This window comes from Lissotriton helveticus, chromosome 12 (genome assembly GCF_964261635.1).
Source record: "Lissotriton helveticus chromosome 12, aLisHel1.1, whole genome shotgun sequence".
NCBI classification, from domain to species: Eukaryota; Metazoa; Chordata; class Amphibia; order Caudata; family Salamandridae; genus Lissotriton; species Lissotriton helveticus.
The window spans coordinates 170,524,534-170,538,359 of record NC_136073.1 but is presented as its reverse complement, the minus strand read 5'-3'; the positions used below and the strand labels follow the sequence as shown (position 1 = coordinate 170,538,359).

The 13,826-nt window shown below is 42.3% G+C and overlaps 1 protein-coding gene across 3 annotated transcripts in view; it reads right to left on the bottom strand.

Annotated features, from left to right (window-relative positions):
• Window positions 1-13,826, bottom strand: part of ACHE (acetylcholinesterase (Yt blood group)) — a 401,526-nt gene that overhangs the window by 276,179 nt on the left and 111,521 nt on the right. For all 3 annotated transcript variants that reach the window (XM_078670035.1, XM_078670032.1, XM_078670037.1), the window contains exon 2: window positions 10,548-10,698. The gene's annotated coding sequence lies outside the window, so the exon portion shown is untranslated. The remainder of the gene's footprint in view (window positions 1-10,547; window positions 10,699-13,826) is intronic.

Genomic DNA, 13,826 nt, shown 5'->3' with positions numbered 1-13,826 from the left:
TCAGCGGTATTCATGCATTACCGAGCTAATGCTCTTAGCCATGTTATCCACCTCCCATTGGATAACATGGCTAAGAACTGCTCAGGGCAGGTGTTAGTTTTTGGAGATATTCGCGCTTAGCGCGAATATCTCCAAAAGTTGGTAATAGGAGATAGATATCTTGCATGTTGTAATGCAAGTTATTGTGGTATATGGAACTCATACCATAATCTCTCAGGAAAACAGAAACTGATACTTTTGGGACCGCCTGAGAAGGCCTAGGGGGTGAGGGGTACTCTACTTTGCCCCCTTTTCACGTTCCGAACTATTTTATTTTACTCTCTTCTGTAATTACACAAAATGGCAGCGATAAGATGCATCAGACACAGACAGTGAGAGAAAGGAGGCCGGAGATGAAGAAGAGATGTCAAATACACATTGGAGATAATATAGTGGGAGAAGGAAAGTAAATATGAGTAAACTTACCATGTAACATAAAAATGTTGCACTCTATACTATAAGTCTCATTTTATACTACAATCACTTCGCTACAACCTCATAAATTAAAAATAAAAATGAATAATGTCTCAAACAATTTTTGATTTCTAAATATAAATTTATTCTTCTGAATTTTCAAAATTTGAAAGAACTAGTAACATGTCCTCATCAGGAATTTCCTCGTCAATCAACTCATCAGGAATCTCCTCATGAAAAGTCTGCAATGATGATTCTTGTAACTCTATGGTCTCCAAACATTCGATAAATTCGCCATCAAGAGATTGATCAAAAAAATCATTCAAGTCATCTCCTCCTTGTGAGAATATTTCATTATTGGTGCTGTCAATTTCAATAAATGTAGTGGATAATTCAAAAGAAATTGCCACGGTCTCTTCATTGTGAGCCATTTTATTTTGAAATTGCTTGCTGTAAATTGCAGAAAAAAATAATCACTTTCATTTATAGTTTTTAGTAATACATAATATAAAACTAACTTTATCAAGTATTTAGTATAACAGAAGGACTGTAAATAAATAACAGAAAACATTTTTCAAATTATCTTAAAGTGTACAACATAGTTCCCCTTACAAATTAACAACTCACCTTTTTAAAAGTAGGAGAAGTGTTAGTACTGTGTAAATCAAACACCAGAAATTGAGCACCAAAAATTCCTCACAAATGTACCTCAGACAGTAGTATCACAAAATGGCTGTGGTTTCCTCTCATTTTAGATATATACATAACCAATTAACTTTCATCACACACAAATACAAAACCAAAGTAACATTTTAATTGGTTCTAAATTTCAACACTTTCAAATGTGTTTTCCCCATGCAATTTTCCATAGGACATTTAGATACGTCTACAGCCTGAATGGCTGAACGGAATTACACCAAACTTGGCAAAATGGTACATCAAACCTAAGAGGTCAGGGAGGATCTACTATGCCCCCTTATGGTCATTTGCCCCTTCGCTTTGGCCTCCTCTTGTCTCTCGATCCTACCGAGAGACAAGATGGCGGCCGCTACGGACTGTTTGGAATGTTTACAGACGCCGGAGAACCAATCAGCTTCGCAAAGCTCCGTAACGCGAAAAGTACGCGAAGCGGAGCGCTGTTACAGATATATATCTTTTTTTGAACGTTAATTTCTCAAAATCCACTGGAGCACATATATTGAGACCTAGCAAAGGCACATCGGGCTACCAGTCCCTAATATTTTGCCAAGTTTCGTGCAAATCCATTCAGCCGTTCGATTATTATTATTTTTTTTTTTTTTTGCCCCGCGGGGCCCTTTTAAAACCTCCACATCAAACCTAGGGGGTCAGGGAGGATCTACTATGCCCCCTTATGGTCATTTGCCCCTTCGCTTTGGCCTCCTCTTGTCTCTCGATCCTACCGAGAGACAAGATGGCGGCCGCTACGGACTGTTTGGAATGTTTACAGACGCTGGAGAACCAATCAGCTTCGCTTCACAAAGCTCCGTAACGCGAAAAGTACGCGAACTGGAGCGCTGCCCGGTCCGCTGTTACAGATATATATCTTTTTTTGAACGTTAATTTCTCAAAATCCACTGCAGCACATATATTGAGACCTAGCAAAGGCACATCGGGCTACCAGTCCCTACAATTTTGCCAAGTTTCGTGCAAATCCATTCAGCCGTTCGGGCTAAAAGTGAGGCCAACCGCCCTATGGAAAACTCAATGTTAAAAACACGTTTTGGGACCCCCCTTTTTTCTCAGCCCCCCCTTGACAAACCCCCCCCCAAATTTTCAGTGGCTGCTCAGAAACAAAATGTTCCATTTTCCTGCAAATTTCAGCCAATTCCGTCCACAAACGCCAAAGTTATTAGACATAGAATTTTCAAAAATCCCATAGAGAAAAAATCCTAACTATATATATATATATATATATATATATATATATATATAAATATAATTTTACATATATATATATATATATATGTGATCATGTGTTCAAGTAAATTGCACCATCCTCCGTTTGTGGTCTGTACCTCTTTTCGCGCGTGCTTCTGTGCTCTTGTGCCTCAGGACTGTGGAGTTCGATATATATATATATATATATATATATATATATATATTACATATATATATATATTTATATATATATTACCTACTGGCGGTCGCCAGTAGGTATATATAGTTAGGTTTTTTTCCCTATGGGATTTTTGAAAATTCTATGTCTAATAACTTTGGCGTTTGTGGACGGAATTGGCTGAAATTTTCAGGAAAATGGAACATTTTGTTTCTGAGCAACCCCTGAAAATTTGGGGGGGGTTCGTCAAGGGGGGGCCGAGAAAAAAGGGGGGTCCCAAAACGCATTTTTCCCATGTTAATTTCCATAGGGCGGTTGGCCTCACTTTTAGCCCGAACGGCTGAATGGATTTGCATGAAACTTGGCAAAATTGTAGGGACTGTTAGCCCGATGTGCCTTTGCTAGGTCTCAATATATGTGCTCCAGTGGATTTTGATAAATTAAAGTTCAAAAAAATATATATATCTGTAACAGCGCTCCGGGTAGCGCTCCGGTTCGCGTACTTGACGCGTAACGGAACTTCGCGAAGCGAAGCTGATTGGCTCTCCGGTGTCTGTCAACATTCTAAACAGTCCGGAGCGGTCGCCATCTTGTCTCTCGGTAGTATCGAGAGACAAGAGGAGGCCAAAACAAAGGGGGAAATGACCATAAGGGGGCATAGTAGATCCTCCCTCACCCTCTAGGTTTGATGTGGAGGCTTTAAAAGGCCCCCGCGGGGCAAAAAAAAAAAAAAGAAAATCGTTTTTTTTGCATGGGGAGCGCCCGGTATGCTTTTGTGCAATGGGCGGTGGTAATCTAAATGATGAGGGGGGGGGGGGGGGCAGCGTTCAAAGCACATCAGCGTGCATAAACACGAAAATGTTTCTATCTACCACGTACTTGACTTATCTCTAGCTTTATTAATACAATAATCAATAATGAAAAATCGACATCAATAGGGTTGTCCGTATTCCCAGTCAGTACCCTTCCCCGCCCGCCATGTGCACAAAGACCGCATACATCCCCCATAACGTCAAGGCTAAGTAACTAGAACGTCATAAGGAGTTGCAAGTCGCTCCCATACTGGCGCCATTTTGGTCGAGGCCAGGCAGGTCCAGAGTATAGTTGAATGTCTCTAATAAGTAGCGGCAGGACCAGAATCCCTTTCGGCAGTTCTGGCTTCGTCATTACGAGCACTAGAAAACAAGACATTCTGGGCAATACCACCCTTGACGCAGCCCTTTATTCTACAAGATGGTGTCTTTCAAAAGCCAGGGGTATAGGAGTATGTAACAAGCGAGCCATTTAATTGAAAAAACTAAACGTGACAAACGGTTGCAGGATCAGTGAAGGTTGATTTTATAATTGAAAGTATAACAGGATCAGTTACAATAAAATCGTTCATACGCACACCATGGTCGAGTATCATGGGTAACATTATTTCGAAGCTTTATTAATACAATAATCAATAATGAAAAATCGACATCAATAGGGTTGTCCGTATTCCTAGTCAGTACCCTTCCCCGCCCGCCATGTGCACAAAGACCGCATACATCCCCCATAACGTCAAGGCTAAGTAACTAGAACGTCATAAGGAGTTGCAAGTCGCTCCCATACTGGCGCCATTTTGGTCGAGGCCAGGCAGGTCCAGAGTATAGTTCAATGTCTCCAATAAGTAGCGGCAGGACCAGAATCCCTTTCGGCAGTTCTGGCTTCGTCATTACGAGCACTAGAAAACAAGACATTCTGGGCAATACCACCCTTGACGCAGCCCTTTATTCTACAAGATGGTGTCTTTCAAAAGCCAAGGGTATAGGAGTATGTAACAAGCGAGCCATTTAATTGAAAAAACGAAACGTGACAAACGGTTGCAGAATCAGTGAAGGTTGATTTTTTAATTGAAAGTATAACAGGATCAGTTACAATAAAATCGTCCATACGAACACCATGGGCGAGTATCATGGGTAACATTACTTCAAAGCTTTATTAATACAATAATCAATAATGAAAAATCGACATCAATAGGGTTGTCCGTATTCCCAGTCAGTACCCTTCCCCGCCCGCCATGTGCACAAAGACCGCATACATCCCCCATAACGTCAAGGCTAAGTAACTAGAACGTCATAAGGAGTTGCAAGTCGCTCCCATACTGGCGCCATTTTGGTCGAGGCCAGGCAGGTCCAGAGTATAGTTCAATGTCTCCAATAAGTAGCGGCAGGACCAGAATCCCTTTCGGCAGTTCTGGCTTCGTCATTACGAGCACTAGAAAACAAGACATTCTGGGCAATACCACCCTTGACGCAGCCCTTTATGCTACAAGATGGTGTCTTCCATTCAGAAAATATTGTTGGCAGCATTTTGAAAGGAAAGATAAACGGCCGTTCTCCTAGTGAGTCTCACATTGTTACATTTATGAAGAATGTTGAAGAGTAGTATGTTGAAAATCTGAAGCCATCGTTCTACAAACTCTCAACCAGCCTTGGATGGAAAAATCCTGAAGAATGTACAAACTGAAAACCAGTTTTTGTCTGCATAGCATCAGCAGCAACACTTGAGTCAGCTTTGTGTGAAGCCGCCATCTTGATCCAATCAATACCGCCCCCCTGCACACATTCAGGGACCAGGCCGCATTGCGAGGGCACCGCAGGACGTGTCTTCAGCTCAAACGGATTGTGGGACAAGGTCCAGAATGGAAGAGTCACCAAAAGGCTAAAAGTCCCGCCGGACCCCGGGAGCCGCCCGCCTATGTCGGGGGCGATCTCAGGCCACACCAGGGCAACAAGACTTGGGGAGGGGGCAGGAGCCAAGCGCCCCCTCCCAGTCCGCGCCACCACACCGCCCCTCGGGGGCCTCCGTCAAGCGGTTCAGGGAGGCACCGCAGGCAGCGGTTCTTCAGATCAGTGGCTCTCACCGGCAAGGCTCCCCTCCGTCAGCAGCGATCGTTGGCGCTGTGGTTGCTGCCGGAGGCCCCGCCTAGTCAACGCCCCGGCCTCTCCATGTCGTAGGCCGCAAGAGTGGGCGCAACTCAGCTGGATGGCGGGTGAGACGCTGTAGCCGCAAGAGTAGGCGAAACTCAACCGGCCGAGTGAGGCACTTTGCCGCAAGAGCGGGCGGAACTCAGCTGGCCGAGCGAGGCACTGTGCCGCAAGAGTGGGCGGAACTCAGCTGGCCGAGTGAGGCACTGTGCCGCAAGAGCGGGCGGAACTCAGTTGGCCGAGCGAGGCACTGTGCCGCAAGAGTGGGCGGAACTCAGCTGGCCGAGCGAGGCACTGTGCCGCAAGAGCGGGCGTAACTCAGGTGGCCGAGCGAGGCACTGTAGGTCTTCCTCTCACAAAGATGAAAGTCAGAGTGAGGAAACAAGGAGGGGTTTTCATCATTTGGGACAAAAAAATAGTTCTAAACCAATGAAAAGTGTCATTTTTAGGTCACATGACCTAGCCTTACATCATTAGGAAACCAAAAGTGAAATGAAGCAATGAAAAGTTTTATTAACAAGTCACATGACCTGTTATGCTTACGTTACGCGCTCCGCGCCGCGCCCCGGATCGCTTCCGGGAAGCTGCGCTTTGCGCATCGGGTGCGCTAACGCGGCGCGTCATATGACGCATTACGCGACAACGCGATACTACAGTGTTTCTGGATGTTTCAGACTGAAGCTGGCGTCAGCATGAGAGCACCCCGTGGCTACGTCGTGACCGTTCCGCGAGCAATCATGGCAGTCGCTCCCCACCGGAAGTCTGCAGGAGTCGGGGGCCCCGGTGACTCTTGTAGAATCTTCAAGGCTGAGGGGACGCTTTTGGGAATGGGGCCCATGCCCTAGCAGTCAAGCGTCCGAGTTCCAGGGTTGCCCAGAGCCATCCTTGCAGGCCAGGCCCAAGTCTGTGGAGCCGACCGCCATTTCGTAAGCTCCGTGGCAGCCGCCTGTCGCTGTACCGCAAGAGTGGGTGCAATTCAGCCGGATGGCGGGTCAGACGCTGTAATAGCAAGAGCAGGCGCAACTCAGCTGGCCGAGAGAGGCACTGTGCCGCAAGAGTGGGCGTACCTCGGCTGCCGAGTGTAGCGCTGGGGTGCAGCTGAGAAACCTCCACCTGGGGAGGTGGGGGAGGCTCGTTCGCGCCGCCTCTCCCTTCCAGTGCACCCCACGCCGTCTCCTGGCGCAGGTATATGTGATGGTCGGACCAGGGCACCGCAGGACGTGTCTTCAGGTCAAACGGATTGTGGGACACGGTCCAGAATGGAAGAGTCACCAAAAGGCTAAAAGTTCCGCCGGACCCCGGGAGCCGGCCGCCTACGTCGAGTGAAGCGCTGGGGTGCAGCTGTGAAACCTCCACCTGGGGAGGTGGGGGAGGCTCGTTCGCACCGCCTCTCCCTTCCAGTGCACCCACGCCGTCTCCTGGGGCAGGTATATGTGATGGTCGGACCAGGGCACCGCAGGACGTGTCTTCAGGTCAAACGGATTGTGGGGCAAGGTCCAGAATGGAAGAGTCACCAAAAGGCAAAAAGTTCCGCCGGACCCCGGGAGCCGGCCGCCTATGTCGGGGGAGATCTCAAGCCACACCAGGGCAACAAGACTTGGGGAGGGGGCAGGAGCCAAGCGCCCCCTCCGAGTCCGCGCCACCACACCGCCCCTCGGGGGCCTCCGTCAAGCGGCTCAGGGAGGCACCGCAGGCAGCGGTTCTTCAGATCAGTGGTCTCACCGGCAAGGCTCCCCTACGTCAGCAGCGATCGTTGGCGCTGTGGTTGCGGTCGGAGGCCCCGCCTAGTCAACGCCCCGGCCTCTCCATCTCGTAGGCCGCAGAGTAGTCGGGGAGAAATCCCGGGAACGGCGGCATGCATTTGGATCGATGTTGCAGCAGGCTGCCATGTAAATAGTTATTTAATAAAACGTTTTACCCTGTTACTTTGCTGGTGTGTTGTATATATTTATAATATTTGCATAGGGTTTGTCGTTATTTTGGGCGGGGTGGGCGGTGGAGCCGAGCTGTCTTGCAGCCATCATGGCGTTGAGCTCGGTTCCTCTCACTAGTTTCATATTTCTCATGAGGGGTTGTTCCTAATGTTTCTATTTTAGCGAGGTCAAAAAGAGATCCCATTAGTGGCCTACTGATTTTGCTTGATTCCTTTTGTTTTTTCTAACGATTTTTCACTATCTGCAAAGACTAAACAGAGTATTGCGACTCTGTGCTTGTTTGTAAATAGAGAATGAACCAAAGAGAAGCAATTCCAAAACAGTAAATGCTTGGATAACAATCAATCAAATGGAGAGGGAAGCAGGCACGACGGATTAAAACTGGGGCAAAGGCCTGCGTTACCTACCCTTGACTACCTGCAAAGAGAGAATACTCCTAAAAGAAAAGAGGAGGGGGGGCAGCGTTCAAAGCACATCAGCGTGCATAAACACGATTTTTTTTTTACCTACCACGTACTTGACATTTTAAAGCTTTTGATATTTGCTAATAAAAAAACCATTGAAATTCACTGAAAAAACCATGGGTTATAGACCATATATAGTTAGGAATTAGCATTTACAAAACCTTATTTTACTCACACAAAACCATTGAAATTCCATATATAGTTAGTTGCACTAACTATATATCGCGCACCCGCAATCCACTGCTGATGATGTCACATATTACATCATTCATGACATGGTCAGTGACATCACTGATGACATCTCAAATGACATCACTGATGACATCACTGATGACATCTCAAATGACATCACTGATGACATCTCAAATGACATCACTGATAACATCTCAAATGACATCACTGATGACATTGCTGATGACATCTCAAATGACATCACTGATGACATCTCATTTGACATCAATGGTCACATCACTGATGATATCATTCATGTGACAATACAATGCATCTCCTCACACTTTAATATAACCTCTGTTACACCCAGTGTTAAATACAGAATATAATTTTTTAAACCATTGACACACCAATACTAGTTACTACATACACACTCACTGATTCCTACGTCTACACACACATTCACTCATTCACCCATACAATCATTCATACATACAATCACTCATCTTTACAACACTATCATATGCACTCATACACCTATACAGACACTCACACTCTGCCACTCATCCATGGAGTTACTCACACACCTAGTCAGTCCTGTAAAGAATCAATCACACTTCCATTTTCTAATCTATACAGTTAAACATAGAGTACCTTACATTTTCAAACATATACTAACACATACTTACTCTCTTATACAATCATTGATACAAGAACACATTGATCTGCACAGAGTCACACATCTCCCAGCCAGCCACACACACACACACTCAGTCTCCCATACATATACTTGGACAATCAATCAATAACCCATATCGTTACTCATATAGCTACTGATCAACACATGCAGCAGTTTACAGAACAACAGACATAATGATGCACAAATTAAGACAGTTTAGTCACTAACCCATGCATTCAGTGAGACACATTTAATCACTCACTCATACAGTCAGTCACGCACCTACTAAATCCTTCATCCAGACACTTCTACATCTACTCATTCTTCAATATGTAAAACATATTTAAACTTTACAGAAACACACAGTCACTGGATGGTGTCATCAGTGATGTCATCAGTGATGTCATTTGAGATGTCATCAGTGATGTCATCAGTGATGTCATTTGAGATGTCATCAGTGATGTCATCAGTGATGTCACTGACCATGTCATGAATGATGTAATATGTGACATCATCAGCAGTGGATTGCGGGTGCGCGATATATAGTTAGTGCAACTAACTATATATGGAATTTCAATGGTTTTGTGTGAGTAAAATAAGGTTTTGTAAATGCTAATTCCTAACTATATATGGTCTATAACCCATGGTTTTTTCAGTGAATATATATATATATGTATATGTTAAAACTCTTCCATTAGTTAAAAAATATTTACTTCATATACATAAAGATCGAGTACGAAAATAATTTCCCATTCATGTCAAAAGCACAGATTAAAAAGAATCTGTCAATGTAGCATTTCGGTGGAAATTGATATGGCTCACACCACCTTCATCAAGACTATGGGGCCCATTATGATGTCGGGCGGATTGCCCCTGCCAGCCTGGCGGGGGCAATCCGCCCGACACCCACACTCGTTTACCCCGCCGCCATATTAGTATGGTGGGGGGGACCTCGGGGAACGGAAAGACCGTCCGCCGCTTTTCCGCCCCGGTCGCCTTACGGCCGGGGCGAAAAGGAATAATATGGTGGCGGTGTTTATTAGACACCGCCAGCCATATTACGATGGGCATTTTCCCACGGAATGGCATGTGGTCTTCACTTTGGGGACCCCCTGCGGACCCCCAAAGTGAAGGAGGTGTGGGGGGTTCACACGGGGGTACCTGTGGTACCCCCCTGCATTTGCATATACAATGCGGTAGGCACCGCGCGGTGCCTGCCGCATTGTGTATGCAAATGCATATATGCATTTATGGCATTGTGGCGGGCGGGGTAGAGAGCACCGCCCGCCACAATGTTATAAATGCAGGATGCAGCCGCCACTGTGGCGGCCGCATCCTAATACCACCCATGGGACCCCCGCCCTTATGGCGGGCGGTCCCGAGTCCCGATAGGATGGCGGGCGGACTAAGTCCGCCCATCATCCTAATGACCCCCTATGTATTTTAAAACAAAAACTATATGAGACAAAGAAACATAATTGCTAAAATGCATAATTTTCTAACATCATACAATTTACAGTTTTTAGGCACATAACAAATATTATTCTATACTTTGCACCTCGCATGCCTATGTATCTCAAAATGCATTTCAAACCTTATTTTTAATGATGGATGAAAATTATATTTACTCCAAATTGACACATGATGGATACATGTTTCCCACCTTTTCTGGACCCCATTCATGATGGATTGACATTGTTATTACTTTAAACTGGCGCAAACTAGTTATATATTTCCACCCTATGGAGAACCCCCTTACTCTATGGTCAATTTAATGAATTAGAACATTGTACTATTACTGTATCCACTGTGTACCTTTTCACAGTTTTCTTCGGAATCGATGATTAATTCAGGTTTCAATTTGTAGAGGACAAGCTTTTGCTAATAAACACCGTGCATTCTGATCCTGGAGAGTCCGAGTCATCCTTTTATCTGGGATTTGGTACTGGTTCACATATATATTTACCTGCACATAAACAAAAAAAGTAAAATAAATTAACTGCAATTTGTAAAAAAATATTTCCAATTTAATTGTACTTAAAAAGTAAACAATATATCAACATACGTTTTAACAAAAATATCTAAAAAATTACAGAAATTCATATCTATCAAAAATATAAAATAAAATAAAAACACATAACAATATATATTTAACCAATATTAATAAAAACACCAAACTCTATAATAATAAATAAACTAGTCCCATTCCAAAGAATACAACAGTAAAGATTCAAACTCAGGCGGGGTTACATTTGATATTCCCACTCCCATCTGTGCAACAGTAGGGAAAATGTTAAACTCAGGAGGAGTAAAATGTACTATTCCCACTCCAATCTATGCAACAGTAGTGAAAGTGTTGGGATGAGGAGGAGTAAAATATACCATTCCCACTCCGGTCTGTGCAATAGTAGGGAAAGCGTTGGAATGAGGAGATGTAACATTTACTATTCCCACTCCAGTCTGTGCAACAGTAGGGAAAGTGTTGGAATGAGGAGGTGTAAAATTCCCACTCTAGTCAGTGCAACTGTAGAGAGAAAGTAGTTCACTTCAAACAAATAGCATATATTAACAACTCTATTAAAAGAAATATTAATTTAAATAATACACTTATGAGCATCCTTTCGATGCCCGACGGTCGGACCAGCACTTACCATCACAGCAGTCCGGGTACCGCCCAACAGGCAGGCAGCGATCCGACCACCCAATTACAATTTGACTGCAGTGGAAAACACTTTTTTCTACTGCAGCTTGTGCTGCGGCCCAGGAAAAGGGCCGCAGAACAAGCCACAGTAGAAAAAAGCACTTTGTGCATATCCATGCACCGTGTGCCAGGTGCCATGTGGTGCCTGGTACACAGTTCATGGATGTGTGGGGGGGCACTTCACGTGCCCCAGGTCCACTTAGCAGTGGTCCACAGGGGACGGGGGCCCTGTTTGGGCCCCCCAAAGTACGTCTCTATCTGCTTTTTCATGGCAGTCGGATCGCCATGAAAAGGCAGTCGGAAAAGGACATCGGAATCCCTGAGGTGGTGCCTGCGCAGGTACTGCCTCAGTGTAAGGGGTACGATTCCGACCGCCACAACAATGGGATCCTAGATTCTGTCGAAGGCAGCGGTCTTTTCTCCGATCTCTGCAGTCTAATCGCCTGCATTGTAATGTGGCAGTCAGACCGATGGCCTGTCTGTGGCAGTTCGCCCAATATGTCTAAATGTTAACAAAAATTTAACAAATTACAAATTTATTACAATGTTTAATAATCATTATGAATTAAAACAAATAATACTAATGTAATTAAAATACCACAATATATTCTCACAATCATAGCAACCAACAAATAAAATGTAATTGAGACTAATAGCATAATACAATTAACATACAATGTAATAAATAAGAGAATTTTCAAAAAATGAATACATATTTTTAAATGTATTATTACTTAAATGACTTCCCACCCCATACCACTACAAACTAAACAACACACACCTAAAATATAACTTAACAAATATGATCATTTCACAATTCACGCAATTAACTAATTAATAAAAAAATAATTATCAATAAATTATTTCTTAATTAGCTCCCAATGCTGTACCCCTAAAAACCCAACAACCCACACATTAAATATATCTTTAAAATTATAAACTGACACAATTTACATAATTAATTATCCATTAAACAATTAAAATTAATTAACTATTAATACATTAATTATATTTAATTAACTCCCACCCTTTACCCCTACAAACCTAACTATCCACACCTGGTATATAACTTTAAAAATAGCTTAATTACACAATTTACATAATTCATTATCACTGAAACACTTGATAATAATTAACTAATAATTAATGAATCATATTTGATTACCTTACCACCCTTCCCCCTACAAAACCAACAACACACACCTGAAATATATCACTTAAAAGATCTTAGTGACACAATTTATGTAATTAATTATCAAGCAAATATGTATTATTAACATTAATAATTAATTGTTATAATTAATTAATTTCACACCCTTTACTTCTACAAACCCCACAGCCTGCTTCAAAAATATAAAATAAATTCTAATTAATTACATAATTTACATAAGTAATTATCAATTGAATAATAATAATTAAAAATGTATTGTTAATTAATTATAATTAAATTATATCCCACCCTGTACCCCTACAAATGCCGCAACTCGCATCTAAAATGTAACTTTAAAAAATACATTAATTACACAATTCACCTTATTATTGATCAATTAAACATTAATTATCAATTAATAATAAATAATTTACTATCCAACCTCTACCACTACAAATCCTACAACTCAATACAATACTAAAAATTATAATATTAAATTAAATTACATTTTAAAACAGCAACTCATTTACAAACTATATTAGAAAACATTAACAATAATTACACAAACAATTTATAATATATACAATTAAAATATACACTAAAATACATAAAGACAATTTAAAAAAGATATTATTAACAACAATATTTTTTGGAAATGATATTAACAACATCGATATTTTTAACATCGATATTAACAACATAGATATTTTTGTAAACAAAATTAACAACATAGATATTTTTGACATCAATATTACCTTAGAAAATCGATATTCATATCAACAATATTCCTGTATCATGATATTTGTGGATCACGATATTAAAAACTCGATATTTCTGCATCTCAATGTTTTTTTACTCAGTATTTTGTCTGACTACCATGTGTACGCATATGGATATGTTTTCGACTTGCCTAATCGAGATTTAAGGATATAAGCAAAGCACAAAAGGGAAATTGATTTAATTTTGTTATTAATACAGACTGCCCATCTGGGGCACTTGCTGTCAAGGCAATGGTGTCTTGCATCTAAATATAGTAAGCAAGTTCAGTCCCACCAGGTCAAGTATATTTCGGTTTTCTTTGTCAATTTTGATTGACTCATCTGCAATGTAAATGAAGACCCATATGTAAGTGCAATTCTGAATAAGGTCGGGCATGCTGAAAAATTGTTCTTCTCTAAAAGCAATTTGGTAGGTGATGGTTACATCAAAACATCTTCAAACCTGATAAAATGGTAAGCCATAT